Source organism: Canis lupus, chromosome 19 (assembly GCF_011100685.1).
Source record: "Canis lupus familiaris isolate Mischka breed German Shepherd chromosome 19, alternate assembly UU_Cfam_GSD_1.0, whole genome shotgun sequence".
Lineage (NCBI taxonomy): Eukaryota > Metazoa > Chordata > Mammalia > Carnivora > Canidae > Canis > Canis lupus.
The window spans coordinates 47,166,137-47,187,457 of NC_049240.1; the positions used below are offsets into that span (position 1 = coordinate 47,166,137).

Genomic DNA, 21,321 nt, shown 5'->3' on the forward strand with positions numbered 1-21,321 from the left:
ATGTGTATTATTTGTTTCAGAGGTAGAGTTCAGTGATTCCTCAGTCTTATTATATGTGTCTCCCTTAATGTCTATCCCCCAGTTACTCCCTCCCCTCTAGCAACCCTCAGTTTGTTTTCTATGATTAAGAGTCTCTTATGGTTTGTCTCCCTCTCTGATTTCATCTTGTTTTAATTTTCCCTCCCTTCCCCTATGCTGTTTTGTTTTTTTTAATTCCACATATGACTGAAATCATAATTGTCTTTCTCTTACCGACTTATTTCACTTAGCAAGATGTCATTTTTTGATGGCTGAGTAATATTCCATTGTATGTGTATGCCACATCTTCTTTATCCATCCGTCAATGAAATATCTGGATTCTTTCCATGTTTTGGCTATTGTGGACATTACTGCTATAAACATTGGGGTGCAGGTGCCTCTTCAGATCACACATTTGTATCTGTGGAATAAATACCTAGTAGTGCAATTGCTAGGTTATAGGGTAGCTCTATTTTCAACTTTCCGAGGAATCTCCATATTGCTTTCCAGAACTGGAACTGCACCAGTTTGCATTCTCACCAACAGTGTGAGAGGGTTCTCCTTTCTGCATACCCTCTGAGGCACTGACCTTTTGAGAGGTGTTTTAGTTTTGCTTCCTCATGAAGTAGTTCCTGAGACAAGTATATGAGTGTACATAATATTTTTTTTGGAAATTGAGCCCTGGAAACACAGATAAGACATGGGGGCAGGGGATAGCCAGGGAAAGGAAGGCAGCCAATAAAGGGGCAAAAAAGGCATCTGGAATTTAAAACTGCTCTGAAACTCTGGGACATCTTTTCAGATTAGAAGAAGGGAATGACAGAGAATAAATAAAATGGATACTTATTAGACAGGAAAGAAAGAACTATAGAGAACAACATGCTGAAGAGCAGCAATAGATTAGTGAGACTGGAGTCACAAAACATTAGAGCAGCAACTGGAGATTACATTGGAAATGAATGGGGAACATTGGCAGAGTTCATGTAAGAACTGCTAGCAAATTTAGATTTTATGCTGTAGGTAATAGGAGCCTAATGACAGACTTTTCAGAAGACAAGAAACATTAACAGATCTGATACTCAAAGTAATAATTTTTGGTGGAGAATGGCAAAGAGAAAGGTAGAGATAAGGAGATAAATTAGGAAACTATTACAGTGGGCTGAGTCACATAATGCAGGTTGAAACTAGGCAATGAGAATGGAGAAGGGGAAAGATTCCAGAAATTTCTGTGGGGATATTGATAGGTTTTCTTAACGTGCATTGGAAGGATTCTTGGCAGTGTCCAAATAATCACTGCTTCAGTGGTTTGAGGAAAAGACCAGGTTGCCTAGGAGTGTAGCAGAATTTGCCTCCTATATCTCATTCTTTCAGAATCCTACTAGACATTTGCTAATTAAAATGTGGTTCATGGACTAGCAGCAACAACACCATCTGGGTGTTTATTAGGAAATACAGAATCTTAAGCCCCACCTGAAACCCACTGAACAGAATCTGCATTGTAACCGTTGATTCACATGTGCATTACAGTTTGAAAAGCACACTACACTACTATATGATAAAAATAATTTCTCTAAGTATGGTTTTGAAAGTCCAGAGCCAGAGAATGGCCTTTGAAACTTTGACAAGACATACTTATGTAGAAGAGCTATTTAGTGTATCTTTGTGTAAAGAAACTCTGCGTATGGTTATTATCATAGTGGCCATACCATGACAGTGATTTTGGATGGTGAATATTTATTTAATTTCATCAATCCCTTTCAAATGGTGGCTGCAGACTGAGACCGAACCAATACGAAGACTTTCCTTGTGACTTTTGCCTGTGCCACACCTAAGTTGTGAACTAAGTCAACAGCTCTAGCCAAGCAAAAACAATAATAACACAAATTAAGCCAAGAATAAACTACCCATACTCAAATGAACAGCCAAGAAAGCAAAGCTCCAAATAATTCTCTGGATGTAATCCATGAAGTCCCTGGATATACTCATGTACAAAGTTCATCTGAGATGCTACTTACCTTTAATTTCCACTTGATTCTTTTTGGGGGGAACATACAGTCTCATATATGGCCTTCTTTTGGTTACTTCTCATGTCTAAATGCAAGAATAATAGCATTTTATGGCTTGAAAGTCTTTTATTTTTATGTTGTTCTTGGGTACTTTAGTTAATTTCCCATTGGTCTTTCAAGTTCTATGTCATAATTTAGAATGAGCCAAGGCTTAAGCGTTTTCCTCCTAGAGTCAGCTTATCTGTTTTGCCTGCCAAAACCATCAAGGCCCACTAGCCCACACTTTAGTGAAGCTGGTAGGAAAAGTTGCAAAGAAAACAAAAGTAGGCTCGCTGTTTAGTTATCAAAAAATGAAGGGCAGATTCAAAATAAAGTCTGATTAATCCTTCGAGTAGTATGAGACTTTACTCATTAAAAGCTCCCAATGACTGTTTCTGGAACAAGAGCATCGTTTTCTCAGGTCCATCTTTATCTATTCTAAGAATGGAAACTGAAATGGGCAAGTGATAATCGTTTTCTAAGTTAAGAACCTTTCTCAGAAATTTGCCCCTAACTGCCCAGTCTTCAAAATGTGTTGGATAGTAATGAAACAGATTGAAAGAGTTTCCTCAAAATTTTAGCACTGCCTGGATTCACTTCACTTGTTTAGCTTTATGACTCCAGGACATCTTACATAAGAATGATTAATCTTATTTTTTTCCTCTAGTCAGTACCTGGGTTTGTTATTGAGGTCCCATGCCTTATTTTGAAATTGGGCATAACAGATTCCACAGAAGGGGTTGGCGGAGAACCCATAGAATTTTTGCTTAACTCATTTTTATTGAACAGAATCCAGAATTTTAGTCAAGAAGTGTTAGATATTAATCACATGTGAGTGGGATCATTAAAATTTCCTTTACCTTCCAGAACAGCGGGTCATTATGGAATCATAAGAAGTGAGCTCACTTAATAATCTTTACAATTACATAAAAGCAATCATTTTCATAAGTCTTAGAAGAAGCTTTTAGCTATTACTTGAAGAGCATATTGGAATACTAGAATGTATTATGTTGTGTTATTATGGATGTGACTTGTGAATTGAAAAAAAAAGTGTTCTCCGATTCAAAGTTCTTAGGAGCTATCCTTTCCACATTGAGTAGTTTTGTTTGACACAGTTTGTGACTGTAATTTTTACACAGCAAATAGAGAGATATAAATTCTAGTATCGTTTCTTAATTATTACACTCTTTATATAGAGAATTAGAGGAGAAATGCAATATTTTCTACTGTGGTTAAGAACAACAATTGGTGACAATTTAAGGTGAGTCAGTTAAGGAGAAAAACTAAAACAGATCCCTCCTCGAAATTATTATCGCCTTTCTCTTTCTTTTCTTTTCTTGTAACCACTTCTCATCTTTGACTTTGAAACCCAACAGTTTAAACTTGGTTCTTATTTCAGTGGGCTAATCCCCTTTCATAAATCATGCTCAAGAGCTGAAATAATTTGCACATCATTTAAAGAGTATTTGCTTTGAAATATTCACCTCAAGCCCTTTTGTATATCCTTTCTCTCTAAAGATTTGTAGTATTTGTTTTGTTCTCTGAGGTATAAAAGACCTGGATAAACTTTATTCCTGTTGTTTCAAGATTAGTTAACGAAAATGCATATTAATTCAGCAGGGATGGGAACAAACCTCACTAAAGATGATCATACATATGCCTCTTGAGAATAGCAAAGTACAAAAATGTCAGTCTTCAAATCTCCTTGGACTTGCTCAAAAGAGCATTGAGGGATTTAAATTTCCAGAATATGTCTACAAATGTATTTTCTTTGTTGTGGAGAACAGGAACTATACTGATTATTTTTTACCCAGAAAATTGATTTAATTTGTATTTGAACGAAAATTAAGCTATCTGCAAAGTGGCTTTTCAGGAATACAGAGAAAAACTGCCACAGCAAAGGTAAATTTAACATTAAAAATGATATACCTGATATGCCACTAGATTCTTAATTTAGTCAGTATCAGACTTCAAATCCCCAAATAAAATGTAATAGAATGGTCATTTTTTCCCTCTAAAAACAAGTAGAATGGAAAGGACCTCATAAGAGCAGGAGTAAACATATTTAGGTAAAGTTCAAGGATACCTTTATGTGTATAAACTCCAATTTTACAGTTTGCTGGTAAGCTCAGTAAAAAAATGCTGATTTCTCCAAATAGTATATCTTTTTTGTATGTGAAAATGTGCCCTGTTCTTTTCTTGAACTGAAAATGACCATAAACTTTGGCACTTAAGTGCTTATCCGGAAATGACTAAGTAGATTTGGGGGTAATAAATCACTCATATGGATCCAGCCACCCACAGCCTTGTTCCACTTCTCTTCTTTACAAGTGTAGTAATAGACATTTCCACAGTCCTCAGGGTGCCAAACTTTGCACCATTAGGAAAATCTGCAAGTGGCTTGATTTATCTTCCTCACTCAGTTAGCTAAGACCCAACTAAGTAGAAATCAGCAGGAATAAACTTGACTTGTTAAACTTTTTTAATAGGGAGAAGCAACAATTAGAACTTTCCTCCTTTGCCACTTCAATTTACTTTGGATGTGAAGCCCCTTGTGAAAAATATTCAGATGAGATCTCAAATTATAGGTGCATGGCTGGATGATGCTGACTCTGAGTTTTCATTATGCACAGAGGGATTGTCTGCTGTTTGCAATTAATCCAGACACAATCCTCCTGGTACTTGGGGGAGGAATGTGGAAGAAATAGCCATTTTATAAGTTGTAAACTCTTAAATTACCCTAAATTAGAGGCACTGAGAATCGGACACTTAGATACAGACAGGATCTGCTTATTATGTAGGCTCATCTTCCCCTGATGGAGAAATCAATTAAATATTTAGGATGTGGAATACCTTCCAGGTTGGATAATGCATTTCATTTAGATTATGGCCCTCCAATCCGAAACATTAAAGGGGATCTTAACGGATGGAAGCCCATTACTGTCTCTTGGATTGGGTGCATTAACACTTTAGAAATGAATGTGCTTCCTAGGATTTCCTATTTGTTCCACCAGCTGCCTGTCGATACGCCAGATAAACAGTTTGAGGATAAGTATGTAAAAGATACATGTACAACATTCTGTGTGCAGAGGCGCACCCTTGTAGGAGAAGTCCCCAACTGTGGCCCCTTTGGATGGCTTTTCTCAATGCCCTAGCGATCTCAGATGACAAGGCTCATTTGATCATGAGAGAGTGGGAGGGAAAGCCAAAAAGGAGATGCAGTTAGTCCTCTCACCAAGGTTCTGTAGATTTCTGATCTCATATCATTCCTTTCTATAAGTTAATTAATAACTAGTGATTATTATAAGAAAATGCTGGGATGATACGGTAAAATTTGAAATAAAGCTAAGTTTCCCCGTTATAAAAAATATTTGGCATGAAGATAGTCATTGGATACTCACTCAAGGACTATTACATCGGGGCCAAATTTATGAACAATACTGTAAGAACAAACCTTCTGTGTCTCCCATGCTATAGAAGCATGGTATAGAAATAGCTGGTGTCTTGGAGTGCTTACCAGGCTGTAGGCTGAGTTCTAAGCAAGGTACATGTTCTCTCTGACTTCATCCTGTCAACAACCCTATCAGGTACAGGGGTATTATCATTACCCTTGTTTTATCTATTGGGTAAATGAGGTGCTGAAAGGTTAATCGATGTGGTCAAGATTACACAGCTAAGAGCTAGTAGAATTAGAATTGAACCGTGCATTTTGACTCCACAGCCTGGAGTCATAACTAATGTTCCATGAGACTCTGGGTTCCAGAGTGAAGGTTTCTGTTACTTACTAACTCTATAAACTTTGAACCTGCCACCTAACCTTCCTTATATTCTGTTTTATAATCTTGAAAATGTCAATGATAATAGTACCTATCTCACTGAGTTGCTTGGAAGCATAAATTAGATTATGTATATGATGGCTATAGCAGTGCTTGGCACAATGTAAGCACTCAATAAATGTTAATAATAACATTAGTACAAGTATTTTGTTCTCTCCCATAGTATTTTGAAAAGTCCTGCTTATTTGGTTAAGAAAAGGATACTTAGAGATAAATGTTTGAAACCTTCAAAGATGAACATATTTTTAAAAATTCCTTTGGATTTTTGGGGAACAAATAGTATATTGAATGATTTACAGAAGACTGTAATCTTCCTGAACTGAGTCAGATGTTTGTCCTCTTTTGTTTCCATTTGTAAAAGTCTTGATTCACAGTTGACATAAATATATCATATTAGGTTACTCAGGGAAAACAAATTTATCCAATCATAAAAGAGATGTTGAAGATAAGGGTCGATTTCTTTGTTTCTAGAGACAGACTCCTCATGCCAAATCTGATAGAACACATGCTTCAGTGTGTTCGCCTTGCTTCAGAAGACAGCAGAAAACTCAGCTAACTGGTATAATTACATAACTTGGATAGTCACATTGAGAGGGTTCAACATTGGCACTAGAATATGGAATTATAAAGTTCAATGAAGTTGCTGGAATTTAACTGAAAAGAAATTACTTATCAGCATTTTGACAGAAAAGGAACAAATTGATCCTTTTAAAGTTGGGTGGAAAGAACGTTCCAGAAGGCTTCCTTTGTAATCACTGTCATTGAGAAGCCCTGAGGCCTCTTATTTGTTAGTAATTGATACCTAGATGTCAGACTCAAATACTAAAGACAACTGCTATTTTAAGGGCTTGTCAAGAAAGTTGGGAATTAGTTGGAGTTCTTTTCTCTACTCAGTCCTCCACTATTTTTTTCACTATTGGGTCAAGCTGGTTGTAAATCAGGGGTGAATCAATCAATCAATCGGAGGAAGATACTTTTACCTTTTAAATATGTTTGGAAGACTTCTGGGGTAAAATTAGAATCTAATACTTAAAAAAAAAAAAAGAATCTAATACTTAAAACAACCAGAAATGTGCTTCATTTGGCTGGGAAAACAGCCTGATGAGCAACCAATCTATACTGGTTTGTTTGTTTGTTTGTAGATCCTAACAGTGGAGTGAAGCTCCTCATCTACTCTTAAACTCTGCTTTTCCTCCACTGAACACATAGAAAGAAAAGGACTCGGATAGCATGAGAATAGAAGAATAGGACCAAGGCCCAAGCAAATAGATTGGCCAATCAACTTAGAAAACCAATGAAGAAACAAGTAATACCCCTCCCAATGTTTGTGTTACATTCTTAATGTAAAGAAATTAGTAATTTCTCTGTATTGTAATTCATAATATAGATAGATTAACTTAGATCAGAATGATTTATATCTGGGGACTAAGGGAAGACAAAATAAGCTCTAAAAAGCTAGGATCTATATTTGCAGTCTAAGCAAAAATGATGTAAATCTAAAAAGCTAGAGTAGTAGGAGCAAGCAGTCAGTTCACACATTCACATCACAGGCATTTATTGAGAAGTTGTCTTGCGTACACACTGCTTAAAGCACTGAAGTTAAAAAAAGTTCCAAGTGTTTTCAATTCTACATTGACAAAAAGTGTTTATGGTCACATTTTAAGTAGTTATTTCCTATTCTCTCCAAGATGATTTAAAGATGAAGTTCCACATGAAATTTTTCTAAAAGTATACCTGCTTGATTTCATCAACAAAATAATTATAATAGTGACTAGATAAGTATACTTTTGGCAAAGTACTTTGCTCAAGTTTATATTTATATTTCACACTGAATTTATCAGAAATTTTGTATTCACATTAAGGGCAAACTCCCACCTATGGAGTAGGTTATACAGCACCATGGACATGGTGTAAGAGTCAAGGGGATTTAATAAGTGAAGATGCTGTAAGCTTGAGTCCTGATGTATTTTTTATCCTTGATGTTCTAGACGATGAAATCATTTCCTAGCTGGCTCTAAGAATGAGGATCAGTTACTTTTCATTAATAAAAACAGTGTTAAATTACCTAAAGCCCAGCTGTTAAGTAGCAAGAGCGACCTGTATAATCGGATTGGGGTAGCTTACCTGGTTGTCCAGCTGCAGTATAATAAGGAAAAGTGTTGATGTTAGAACCAAATGACCTTGGTGTACGTCATGGCCCCACCAGTTCCATCTGTGCAACTTGAGTAACATTTTCTCATAGATTGGCAATGAAGACTAAATCACTTATTCCCTGAAAGTGCTTAGGATAGTGCCTAGAATAGAGTAAGTCATCTTGAAATGTTAGTTATTAATATTAGAAACTTCCATTAGACCAAATAAAAACAGTTCATACGACTTGCATAATTTTAAAAACAAAACGATAAAAATATAAACTATGGAGTGACAAATTAATTGGGGGTTGTAGAAAAATTTAGAATAATTACAAGTGAAATGATAATTTTTGAATTTTCCATTGTTTTATGCATTAAAATTAAATGCATTAGGTAATGATATAAAGTAAACAAAGATATAAAGTAATATGGCTAAATTCACTTCCAAAAAGCTAAAGCGTTCTCCTCCTACTGGAGAAATTTTTAAATTGATCTTCATATTTAACATCAATATTAATAAAAAAAACATATAAATGTCAGGTGTGCCATAAGCACATAGCATGAATTTTCTTATCTCTCATCTTTCAAATATCCTATATATTAAAAATAATTTTATATTCATTGACAGAGGAGGAAAAACAAATATTTAATTTTGGAGCCCAGAATATAACTTAAGCAGTCTAACTCAAAACACATGTTATATCTTTTAGCTCTGTACAATTTTGTTTTTAGTTTCTCTTGCCTTTCTTTAAGTTTTACTTGTTAATATGTATAAATAATTATATTGTTAAATGATTTTTGTACATGTGTTTTGAAAGATAAAAAGATCTTTATACAGATATAAATGCATGTGTGTGTTTATATAGTATATAAAAATAAATTTAAAGGCCATATTGACAGATGGAAAAAGCACAAATGTCAAGGAAAGTTGATTCAGAAAGTAATATATAATAATAAAAATTAAGCTCAGCATTTATTGATTTAACAGATGGTGAGTTAAGAAGTAAAAACAAAGTCTTAAAATGTAATATGATTTTTAAAATTAGTGAGATTATTTTATGAACTTATTCTGAAGTTTGTTATTTTCTAATTATATTTTTTAAACTCTAACTTTTAAGTTCCCAAATAAGTTCCTCTTCAGAAATCTGCATATGTACAAATATTCAGTATTAGAATATAAAATTTAACCTTAGATAAATATTCATAAATTATGGTAGAGGTAAAAAACATATTTTATATATTTATATTATTGGTTAATAAATATGTATCAAGGTTTGTATCCTAAATACAGATGCTACTCTTTATTTTTAATTATCCCACATACTATTTATTATTTTCAACATACTAGAGCCACAAAGAGATTTTTGAAAAATCCCAAGTGTAGAAATTATAAAGAAATGTAATCTGAATAAGATATAATAAATGTAATAAAAATTGAAATTCATAACAAGATATTAAAAAAATGCCCAAGTCACTTGTTAATTAAAATAATATTTCCTTCAATTGCTCTTGTCCTAATGAAAAGTCCAGTGAATATCAAATTCAATAGTATGCAACCAAAGGTATATTCAGAGGCAAATGCATAGCATTAAATATTTTTAATATTAACAAGAAAGTAAAATGAGTTTGTATTTAACTCAACAAGTGTCTTAATAACTACTTTTTAAAAGAGATTTTATTTAATTATTCATGAGACACATAGAGAGAAGCAGAGACATAGGCAGAGGGAGAAGCAGGCTCCATGCAGGGAGCCTGATGTGGGACTTGATCCCAAGACTGGGATCACACCCTGAGCCAAAGGCAGATACTCACCTGCTGAGCCACTCAGGCGTCCCTTAATAACTAAATTTAACAAATTAAATCTGAATATAGAAGTGATCAAATTAAGGAAAAACAATTAAGAAAAGACAAATAAATCATTATTGAACTAAAAGGTTGTTCTTTGGAAAATAATCTTGTTAAGAATGAAATAAAAATGGAAAAGTCTAATTGAAAAGGACATGAAGCACAATTAACTAAAATTTAAAATGTGAAGCAGATACAAAAGAAGTTACATTTTAAGACAATCGTATATAAAATTGTATTCTGATAGATGCAAAACCAATGGGACAGATTATTTTGGAAAAATTAACCAAAGTAACTAAGTAAAATAGTAGAATATCTAAATACAGCCCTTCAAAATCTGCCTCAAAAATGTCCCAAGTTTGGGACACCTGGGTGGTTCAGCGTTTGAGCATCTGCATTTGGCTTAGGGCATGATCCTGGAATCCCAGGATCGAGTCCCACATTGGGCTCTCTGCATGGAGTCTGCTCCTCCCTCTGCCTGTGTCTCTGCCTCTCTCTCTCTCTCTGTGTCTGTCATGAATAAATAAATAAAAAAATCTTACAAAGAAAAATCTTAAAATGCACATATAATCTAGGAACTAAAAATCAAAGCAATAGAAAGCTTGCTACCACCACTGCAGCCACAGCTGCCATGAACAGCAGGAGTCTGCACTGAGGTGTCCAATATGACAAGAGCTTCAACCCTGATTTTCCAATAAGTGTCTCAAAGGACTCTGCTCTGGAGACCTTCACACAAACTCTTCAAGCACTACCAATAGTGTGATTAGAAAGCAATAAAGGGGGAAGGATATTCCTATTGAAAGGCTGGTGATCATAGGCCATGAAAAAGAATGGTCTGAAAGTTCTTCATGCTCTTTAACAGTTGAAAATGGACTCATATCTATTAAGAACTCTAGGTTTTGTCAACTAAGATCATTAAAGTCCATATCTGTTTCACAAGTAGTTTAAGAAAAAAGAAAAAAAATATTTACCCCCTTCTTCCTAATGTTTTCCTCTGCATTGTGGATGAACCATTACTCTTGCTTTGAAGTCAAGACTCAGTTGCTTTGGCATCTCACAGCAACTAAATATGACAATACAGAACAATTTTGTGAAATGATGTTGCAATACTTGGTCTGTGATCAGCTTGAGATAATGTATGTAAATAATGGTAAACTAGTCAGGACAGTTATGAGCTCTCATCTAGCTAGTATACTATCCTAATTTTTTGGTTTTTAATGGAAATCATTGGTTAGATCTTTAGCCTCAGGGAACTAATGCTCTGAAAGTCATTCTCGCAACATGATTTCAACATGTGGAGACATAGTTTTATATTTTTATATACTAACTTAATGGTTCTTAAGATTGCTAGTAGCTTAGGTTAGCCTAGTGGGAGATAACTTTTAATAACCTGTTTCCTGCTTTAACAAGTGATACCAGAGTAAGACTTGAAGATTTCAGGAAGGTCATGGTGAACACCGTTCCAGAGCTACAGTGGAGTATGAGAAGTAGGATGACCTGAGTAGGCATAGAAGAAGATCCAAGTTGCAATGATTTGCTTTTGCCAACATTTAATCCAAGTCAAAGGATCAAGGCATTTGCATAAGATTAAAATGCCAAAGTGATGCATCTAGTTAAATGAGAATGCTTTACTTGCTTTGTTTCTGCATCCTGCCCTATTACATCTTGAATTGTAAAGATGGAGTAAGTCATAGTACTTCAAATCTATCGCTTAAAAACAAAAACAAAATTAAAAAGAAGAAAACATATTACATTTTTTCATGTATCTTGTCATCAAATATTATACTTTCTTGCTTCAGAAATATGCAGATACAAAAGCATATGCATGTGTATGCAGTTTTATATATAACTATTCTATCTTTATTGTATATATGAGCTTTCTGTGAAGCAATTTGGAAATGAGCACTAACAGCCTTAAAATTTTGTACTCTTCAAACTAAATTTCAGTTCTAGAAATCTGTTCAAAGGAAATAATAATCTAAAAGTCTGAGTTAGGGATCCCTGGGTGGCGCAGCGGTTTGGCGCCTGCCTTTGGCCCAGGGCGCGATCCTGGAGACCCGGGATCGAATCCCACATCGGGCTCCCGGTGCATGGAGCCTGCTTCTCCCTCTGCCTGTGTCTCTGCCTCTCTCTCTCTCTGTGACTATCATAAATAAATAAAAAATAAAAAATAAAAATAAATAAAACTTTAAAAAAAATAAATAAAAAAAAATAAAAGTCTGAGTTAAAGTGCTATTGAGCACAGTGAAAAAAAAAAAGAAATAATTCACCTGCCAATAGTGGGCACCTGTTAAGTAAGTCCTGGTGCATTTATGTGATGGTGTATTATGTAGCCATGAACATTTTCGTCTTCAAAATATAATCACAGAATGATTGTGCATGGAGTAATGTGAAGTGTGGGGAAGGAAAAAATAGGCTACAAAAGTTGTTTAATAAGAATTATGAAAGCAGAAACCTGCTTGGACATATGACTACTATATATATCAATCGCACATACACATATGTATCACAAATGCACATATGTGTGTGTATATACACACACATAATGACTACAATACATACTACTAGTTTTATTAATTTTACTTTATCCTCTCCATACATGAAAGCATGAATGATATATATCTGAAAAAAATATAAATCTAGACTCTGAAGACATAATTTCTCATCAAAGAGCTAGAGTGTAAAGAGAAGACAAAGTACTTGAATACTGTTGAATTATAGACTTTATTGTATCCTAACCAGACCTTAGACATGAAGCAAAAATTGTGATCTATTGTTTGATTATGGTAATTGCATCAGGATTATTATTCTTCAATATTATTTTTTTCTCTCAATTGTATTTAATCAAGAAGTGATACAGTTTTCTTAGAAGATTTTATCTAAACTTTGATCCTTTCTAAGTAACGTATATGTGTGTTTCCTCCTCTCGCTGACAAGAAGGAAATGAGAGTAGGAGGAGAAAGTTGAAATCTTGCCATTTTGGAGGACACTTAGGAAAGGACCCCGGAGCACCGATGGCCTCTGTTGATTTTCTGAGTTGGGCCATGATTCAGGGCAAGGGCCCTATCCTGCAGGGGCAGAAGGGCTGGCGGCTCCCGGAGCATGCCTGCCACCTTTGACACAGGGGAACAGACACACAGAACATGGGCAAAACATCTGACATCAGCTCCGGGAGAGAGGCCTTGCTGCCAGGAAAATTTCCCTTTGATTTGAAGTAAGATATTAGCTCTTAGTGAGTCTAAAAGACTCAAGCCAATCTTTACATTAAAATCCTTGACTAGAGATGCTTGGGTGGCTCAGTGGTTGAGCATCTGCCTTCGGCTCAGGGCGTGACCCTGGGGTCCTGGGATCGAGTCCCACATCAGACTCCTTGCAGGGAGCCTGCTTCTCCCTTTGCCTGTGTCTCTGCCTCTCTCTGTGTCTCTCATGAATAAATAAATAAAATCTTAAAAAAAAATCCTTGAACATTTTCTTCAAAGTTGACTTGTACTAGAAGAGTACTCTTTCCCTTTGGCACGCTTTTCGAGTCCGTGAATTCAAGTGTGAAGCCTTCATTTCTCTGAATTGAGAGGAAACCCCAGGGAACATAAATATATATAATTTCTTCGTTTGGGCTAAATGATATAAGGGCTAGCATGAATTGATTTTTGCTACCATTAGAGAAATGTGTTTTTTTCCGCCATCATTTAAAGGAAGCAAACTCAAGTAATGGAATCTACAGATGTAAAAAATTCATTGGGAAAAATCTTAAATTAACAAAAAAAAAGTACTATTTTCCACCTTTTCTTCAGTATGACCTAGAGTGCCTTTTTTCTGTAAGGAAATATGAAATATATATAAAAAAGATGATACTTAATTCTGCTTCTGAAATTGCCTGTAAATGTAATTTGCCTTTGGGGGTCAGCATAGTACATTGAACAAATGGGCATTAACACTGGTTCCAACAGGACTTGAAGTTCATCATTAAAAATGGACTGTGTGCAGGTGTGCATGAAATATAGAGATGGTTGTGGTAAAATGTATAATATAAACTGAAATTGACTCATCATCTCCATCCTGCCAGGGATTTTTGTTGCTTGCTTGAGTGTTTATTATTATGGTTGTTGTTGTTGTTGTTGTTATTATTATTATTATTATTATTATTTATTTGAGGTTCTGTGGTAGAAATTTTTCTCTATAAAAGTGACAGCTTAAAGTTTTTAACTTTGGAAAAACACTTAAAAAGCTTAAAAGGCTACAGAGAAGAGATAGTTCCTCATGGATGACTCTCCCACAATGCCAACAATAGGAAAACACAAAGCTTCACTGACCATGAGACCAACTTCACATGCCCAGTACACACAGAGAATAGGCCATCCATCCCTCCGTTCGTGCCATACGTTAGACACTGTCCTATCACCAGAGATACAAGAGTGAACAAATCAACTTACCTTCTTTAAAAATGTCCTTCAAATAAGAGAATGTGGCCCTAAAATCACAGTCACATGCATTAAAGGTGGCAAGGTAACTGAGATTATACTTAACCAACGTTGCACTTTTACAAGAGGTGAAAGGCCAAAAAGGCACCATGTGAGTCAGGGTCAGAGAAGCAGAACCGTACTAGTAGGAAGGATGGAAGATGCACAGACAGCTAGAGAGAGAGACAGAGAGACAACGAGGGGCGATTGTGGGGGCTGGCTTAGCAAGCTTCAAGTCCATGGGGCACGCAGGCAGGCAGGGGAAATCAGGTCCAGACTGGAATTCCTCAGGCTGGAGGTACTTGGAGTCTCTGGCCTCAAGGAAGCATAAACCCTCTTTTAAAGAGCTCACTTCCGATTAACTTTAAGTCTACTGATTAGAGACTTTAATTTCCTCTGCAAAATCCCTTCATGGCAGCACCTAGATTAGTGTGTGATTGAGTAACTAGGGTCTATAGTTCAGTCTAGCGAGGCTGACACATTCAAAAGCCATCACAGGCACATTCATTTCCCCAACGTCACACAGCTGTCAAGAGGCTGGGAAAATTAGAATTAGCTCCCCCGCTCTGCAGTCCATTCCATGATGTGCAGCGCTCGCAGAAACTCCCACACTTCTCTGTCCTGTTCATGGAGACATCTCCATTCCACAGCAGAATCCTACTTTCACCCATGTGTCTCACCCTTTTTTCCAAAAAGTAAGATTATAGAGTGACTTATGTAATGCTTGGAATGCCTAAAAAAATTAAATATACTTTAATCAAAACCACTTATTTAGCTTTGATTTGGTGAGACCGATGACAGCCAAGGCCAGCCTAGCTGGAACTTCTAGAGACTTGGAAGTAAAGGCTATTTTCCTATAAGAATAAGTTAAAATAACATCTTTAGATTTATCCAATCGATGTTAGGAGAATCAAAGTTAGTGATAATTTTTTAAATTATATTTATTTTAATGGTGACCTGGTAAGTTAGATATAATTTGATAGATATAAAGAATAAGCTGAAACTGGGGTACCTTGGTGGCTCAGTCCGTTAAGCATCTGTCTTCAGCTCAGGTCATGATCTCAGGGTCCTGGTACCGAACCCCACATCAGGCTCCCTGTTCAGCAGGTAGCCTATTTCTCCCTCTCTCTCTCTGTTTCTCCCCCTGCTTGGGTGCTCTCTCTCTCTCTCTCTCCCTCTCTCAAATAAATAAATAAAATCTTAAAAAAAGAATAAGTTGAAATTATCATAGTTTTATAGAAAATGGAGTTCTAAATTTGAGCAACAGAACAAATTGCATTAGTGATTGAGGACATAACAACAGCATAACCTGAAATGAATTTTTTATTAATAGAGCAAACATTATGGCAAACATAAAAAGCGAAAATAAATAACTTAATAAATCTCCGTATATTCATGTAAGTTTAGAAAGCTATGCTTCATCTTGCCAGACAAGTTATTTATATTTCTTAATGTAAATAACAGAAATTTCTATGACAATTTCTCGGCAAGACAACTTCTGTTACAGTGGAAATGATATAATCAAGGCTAGTATTGCTTCTTTACTTGTTAATTGTCAAAACATCTCAAGAAGTTTGTTTTGGAGAACTATGGCATTTCTAGAGATTTCTATTCTGGGCTGCATCCTCATAATGTTTCTTAGTTTTTAATTTTTTCCCTTTACCATAGGTATTCATAATATCAAAATCCTACTGGTTAGATTTCCACATCAACTTAACCCTTTTATTGGATAATTTTCCTTTACCTTATCAGAAAATCCTTCTCATTCTCCTAAAGCAGTGACGTCTTTATCACAACTATTTAATATAACAAATTTTACTATTTTTAAATCTTTTAAAAAAACCTTTCTTTTAAAATAGTTCCTTAGGTTAATAAACACATTTTATCTTTAAAATGTTGAGACGGGCAGCCTTTTTCCCATCATTCCCTCAAAATGATTTTCCTGGCCCCCTCTTCAGCACACTGCCATTTTTTTCCCTCTTCCCTATATCTTTCTTCCTTAACCTCTTCCTGTTTTTGTTCTTTTGTGGCTTTCCATGAACATTTTAAAATATATTTTAATAATAAGCACTAGCCAAAAGATCCATGATGAGCAAAGGTAGGGCAAAGGAAATGGGAGAGTAAGGAGTAGGAAAGAAGGAACAGGGGGTGCTAAGGTCAGTCTTAAACTGGTTTCTGCAGCTGGCTCTCATTTCCAGGGCTGAACCAAAATCCCACAATATTTTAACCAAGGTGACCAAATCAGAGAAAAGCAAAGGTCTTGGTAATAAGAAGTCTATAGTCTTAAAATCATAGGTAATTGCAATAGATAATTTACTCTCAGATATGATGAATATGGGCTATTAAATATATAGGAAATCTAGTCACTAAGGCCTTCCTCATTGTGTTAATATCTGCATTTTTAGGGTGTGACTGACACAGTATTTTAAAATCCTCATTTACACTTTTTTTTAGCAGAAAGTTATGCTGATATCTTACGTATAAAAAAAGCATAAAATGTTTGAAAATATAATTACCTTTTAGATGCTAAGCAAGTGAGAAGAAGTATAAATATGTTTTTCTTTTCATCACTACTTTTGACATCTCACCACATAAAAATTAACTAAGGGCCACCTTTTGTTATATTAGCAACCATGACATTTTATTTTATTTATTTATTTATTTTTTAACCATGACATTTTAAATTAGCTTTACGGTCTCCATTTGTGCTTAGGTATGACACTTTTCAGAAGCCCAAATTCGCATCAACCCACTAGTTCCTTCTGCAAGAGAAGACAGCAAAGTCTTCCCATGCCTTGAATGCTTTGTCACGTCTTTCTTTAGGACTCTATTTAACAGACAGCCATATTTGCTGGTCAACAAACTAGTTCCTTGAACAGCAGTGACAACATAGAAATGGAATTCTTTCCTTATTCCTCCTCCTTCCAAAAATGGTTCCTGTTGTGTTGTGGTCTCTGGAGTTTGCTTTTTGTCACACTGGCCTGGGCAGGGCAGGTGGGGGAGTTGTTTGAGGTCTTAGTAAATATCCCAGGATGATAAAGTGATTTCACAGAAGAATTTTTGTTTTGATTGGCTATTGTATTTTTAGTTTGTCATGGTTTCCTACTTCCATATAGAAGGACAAATTATTTGGGCCAAACAATACAGCGCAGTTTGGAAACAATTGGCTTTTATGGGCACAATCTTATTCTCCACATAACCATTTTTTTAAAATTGTGAAAATCAAGCCAATTTTTTTTTTTCAAAACAATGCAGTTTCTCAAGACTCATGGAAAAGACAGCTTGAATTGAATATATTTTTTTTTTCAATTTCAGCTTATGAAGGAAAAAAAGTTGGTTGTATAAATCCAGCATATATATTTGTCCAAGCGTTCATACGTTGTGTTTTGAGTATCAGTGGAAAGGAGTATTTTACATGATGAGTTTTGTCTTCCTCGTTCTTCAAGTTCCTGACTCCTAGTCCTATGCTCATAAATCAAGCATATTCAGGCACAAAGCAGGTAATTGAGGGGAGCCATTCGCTCGGTAATTCCATCCTCTCTTTTGTGCACACATTTGCAAATGTAAGTGATTTGCATCTGTGCAGACACCCTTGAGGGGCTTGTCTATCCTCACATCATTTTTAGACATCCAAGAAGTTTCTTTGTAAAACTCTCATTCTGTGATGCCAGATGGTTGATGCCACCCCACAACACCATATTTTGAGCAAGGAGGACCAGTTTAGCAGGTAGATGAAACAACACCCATTACAATTATTGTCACATCTCCCGATTCGGTAATGGCAAAATGTACTTCTCATCACATGTTCATTCCAAACGCAAAAATGAGTAAAATTGATATGGTTTTCCTTTTACACTAAGAATCGGGCACAGCTGCTCCCTTACAAACGTTAAAAGAAGAAAATACAAGATAATAACATCTTTAATTTCTCATGTTTCTCAGCATCTCTTAGAAAAATAGCTTCGTGATACACGTCTCTGTGGCCTGAAAACACCTACACTTGCTACATTTTTAAGCACCATTTTCTCTCGTATTAATATGAGAGAGGAGAGATTTCTAGCAAACATAAAGACTTGGGATCCAAGGAAATGGATCTGAAAACTTGAAATAATGCCTTGTCCCAGTGTTCAATTCCATGATTTCTTTTGCAGTCTTTTGTTTAATTACTATTCTGTACAATTCATTTACCCTGTTTAGCAAAAAGGTTAAACTAGTGGCTGTATGCATTGTAAATATTCAGTAAAGATGAACATTTTAAAGACTTGCTAGACTTTCAAGTCAAGTATTTGTTGTTTCCCATGAAATTAAAATGCATTGGTCAGATATGTAACAGTAGTTAGCTAAGAACTATACAATCTTCATGGACTTATGTACACCATAAATTAATGTACAGGACAACAAAATAGGTATTTCTTACTAGATTGAGAAATCTTAAAATAAACTTATATGTCCAAAACTATCATTTCCTTCCATCAAAAGATTGGTTAGAAACTTCACTGAGAACACCTTCAGACCACATCACAGACATAATATACAATTCAAGTTATTAACTTTTTCCATTTAGGCTTACAGATCTTATAGATGCAACTATTTTAAAAGAAGAACAAGATTTTCATGGAAAAATATGAATTATACAGTAGTTATATTGAGTCTTTATTGCTAATGCACAAGGGGTTCAGAACCATAATGACGATATTGGGCACTTAAGTCATTAGGCTGTCATATTACAGCAAAATTATTTGTACTATATAATCAGTTTCCTTTTTTATATTACACAGATCTAAGCTTAGTTCATCTATCTTTGCCATTACAGTACTACTTTGTTGTTGTAAATACCTATTTTCTAAGGATGATTTGAGTACGTTCACTGTAGTTCAAGTTCATGTTTATTAGACCTTTGCTTTCCTAAAGCTGGGAAACATGATCGAGGGAAGTTTGCAATCTGCCTCACAGTGTCTTGTTTGATTATGTATTGCTTCACAGTGTCAATTGCTATATAGTTTATATTTTAAGTACTTACATGCACACTAAAAATTTCAAGGGGAATGGGAGCCAGTTCGCTTTTTTCTTTTTTTCTTTTTTCCCTAGCAACATTTTAATCCTATTCATCATATTTAAGACATGATCCTGTTCTTAAAATTAAAGTGGAATTCTATTGATATTCAACTTCTCTTTAGGCACTTTTAAACATGAAAACTTTAAAATGATATCTGATGATTATTTTCAGTATGAACAAAATTATTTGGAGGGAAAATAAAGTTGATCCTGAAGTCTTTAGCTGATAACCAAGGTGAATATGGCTTTGGTTTTGATAACTGGTCCTGGGGCTTCATAAACCTATTTGAAATGATAATATTATTGTTTAACTAGTCAAGCTGCTTTCTCAGAATTTACTTTTCTTGTATTCCATGTCATGATGGATTGGTTGTTTTGTTATTAATTCCTAGGGTTTATGGCACAATATAGCTCACCTGGCCCAAAGAATGTTATGGATTCCTTTGTGAGTGTGTGTGTGTATGTGTGTGTGTGTGTGTGTGTGTGTGTTTGATATAAAAGTTGAGAGACATATACACTTCTGAGTTGGAATAATTTTTGACTGAGACTATGTGAATTGATTCCCATACTGGGAAATGGCATACAAGTAAAATCAGTAGTCTATTCAAATCATTGTGCAGTCAAGTCAGCTAAATATATGGCAATTAAGAGCAAAACCAAATCTCAAATGGAACAAAACCAATTTATTCTGTAGTCAAGTATACACTATGTCTAAGCATGTATGTCTCCAATTATTCTCCCCAGACCAAACCATGACTTGGAGAATACATGTAATCTAGACTGTCTACCCAGTCTTTCCTTTATTGAAATAGATCATATGAAACTGACCCTTTGTGAGAATTTAAACTTTGTATTTTGTCATGAGTTTTTAAAAATATACTTCTCTTTAATAGGAAGGTCAAGTAAGCATTGCCACGTTGAAATTATAACTGTCGTGAGCACAAAAAGCACAGATTATAAACTTAAAGCCACTTTGAAATTATTATAACTGTCATGAGTACAGAAAGCACAGATTATAAACTCAAAACACCTAACTCCTGAAAACCTACAGTTAAGCCATTCACTCCTTCCAGATATATTTATTTTAGTGTTTGGGTATAAAACCAATTGAGGAGATGACTAGCATGTTCACAGGTGGCACACTGCAACAGAGCAGGACTTGACAATAGGCATACCAAAATTCAGAAGTCTAATTACTGCAGATAAAAGAATAGAATAAAACTCATTTGACCTGCTCTATCAACCTGAGATGCAGTGAAAGTCATCTTGCTTTTTTCTTAATTATTATCTCTAATGAATCACTCTGGATCCCCATACAAATTTTCCTACTGAGATACTAACATAAAGCCAGGTGGAGAAAGAATTGGGAATACAACTCACATCAGAAAATGTCTCTGGTTTTGGTGACTCTGATTTCTGTCATGGGCACAAGGCTTTGCAAGTTGAAAGCTTTCTCTTCTGACACACCACTGCCCACTGGTGTGATGAGGCTCTCTCTGACTCAGGTCACTGTACCAGCTGCAGTGATGCCCCACCCATGGACTCCAGGGAGTCATCTCTATACTGACACATGTCCACATTCAGCCGGGACATGCAGAGGCTTCCTCTAGAACTGCACTGTCCAATGTGGTTGTCACTAGTCACATGTGGTGACTGAGCATTCGAAATACCGTAGTCGGAATTGAGATGCACTGGCTATAGGTGTGACATACACACCAGATTTCAAAGACTTAGCACAAGAAAAATAATTTAAAATATCTCATTAATAATTTCCGTAGTGATTACATGGAGAAATGATAATACTTTGGATAGATGGGATTAAATAAAATATATTATTGAAATTAATGCCTGCTGGTTCTTTTTTGAGGCTATTACTAGAATAGTTATAATTACATATGTGGATGGTACTGGTTTAGGGAGTCTGCGATCTCAG

The 21,321-nt window shown here is 35.4% G+C and overlaps 1 protein-coding gene across 2 annotated transcripts in view; it reads left to right on the forward strand.

The window, feature by feature from the left end:
* ARHGAP15 (Rho GTPase activating protein 15) overlaps positions 1–21,321 on the forward strand; it is a 609,765-nt gene that overhangs the window by 315,420 nt on the left and 273,024 nt on the right. The gene's annotated exons all lie outside the window — the stretch shown is intronic.